General features: G+C 50.3%; 1 non-coding gene across 1 annotated transcript; it reads left to right on the plus strand.

Annotated features, from left to right (window-relative positions):
- Positions 1 to 1,198: 1,198 nt before the first annotated feature.
- trnar-ccu (transfer RNA arginine (anticodon CCU)) lies at positions 1,199 to 1,271 on the plus strand. Its single transcript has one exon. It is a non-coding gene; the product is annotated as a tRNA-Arg (tRNA).
- Positions 1,272 to 1,275: the final 4 nt, after the last annotated feature.

Consider the following 1,275-nt stretch of genomic DNA (forward strand, 5'->3'; position numbering starts at 1 on the left):
TGAATCCTCAACAGCAAAATCCAACCAGACTGTATCTAGTCCAGCAGGCTATGGATACATTTGCACAACGCACTAGCCCCCTAAGCCAGGGATTGTGGGTTCGAGTCCCATCTTGCTTGCATGAGAGCAGAGTGGCGCAGCGGAAGCGTGCTGGGCCCATAACCCAGAGGTCGATGGATCGAAACCATCCTCTGCTATCTGAGTTTTACATGCAGTGGGGTCCTCTACAACACTGGTTTCTCAACGATGGCACAAAGTCACATGATAAAACCAACATCAGTCGTCACTCTGAACGGTCAACAGCAAAATCCAACCAGACTGTATCTAGTCCGACAGGCTATGGATACATTTGCATAACACGCTAGCCTCCGAAGTCAGGGATTGTGGGTTCGAGTCCCATCAGGGGTAGTTGATAGCAGAGTGGCGCAGCGGAAGCGTGCTGGGCCCATAACCCAGAGGTCGATGGATCGAAACCATCCTCTGCTATCAGAGTTTTACATGCAGTGGGGTCCTCTACATCACTCATGGCACAAAGTCCCGAGATAAAACCAACATCAGTCGTCACTCTGAATGGTCAACAGCAAAATCCAACCAGACTGTATCTAGTCCGGCAGGCTATGGATACATTTGCATAACGCGCCAGCCTCCTAAGCCAGGGATTGTGGGTTCGAGTCCCATCTGGGGTGAATGATAGCAGAGTGGCGCAGCGGAAGCGTGCTGGGCCCATAACCCAGAGGTCGATGGATCGAAACCATCCTCTGCTATCTGAGTTTTACATGCAGTGGGGTCCTCTACACCACTGCTATATCACTCATGGCACAAAGTCACATGATGAAACCAACATCAGTCGTCACTCTGAACGGTCAACAGCAAAATCCAACCGGACTGAATATAGTCCTGGCTATGGATAGATTTGGTTCCAATGAGCAGAAAAAGGTAATGCTGGGATCATTCAGCTAACCCAAAGGTTGATGGATTGAAACTATCCTCTGCTACCAGAGTTTTACGCGCAGTGGGGTGCTCCCCACCACTGCTATCTCACCGAAAGCACAAAGTCACATGGATGGTGATGGTCAGCAGAGTGGTGTACCAGAAGTGTGCTGCTAACGCCTTGCCACAAGTTCTTCTAGCTAAGCCTCTGGCAAACATAGTCAGACCTGCATTGTTTTCAAAATGGATCGTTTTTGGCACAGGAGAAGCCCCAGTGGCCTAATGGATAAGGCACTGGCCTCCTAAGCCAGGGATTGTGGGTTCGAGTCCCATCTGGGGTGAATG

Source organism: Pagrus major, chromosome 7 (genome assembly GCF_040436345.1).
Source record: "Pagrus major chromosome 7, Pma_NU_1.0".
Taxonomy (NCBI): Eukaryota; Metazoa; Chordata; class Actinopteri; order Spariformes; family Sparidae; genus Pagrus; species Pagrus major.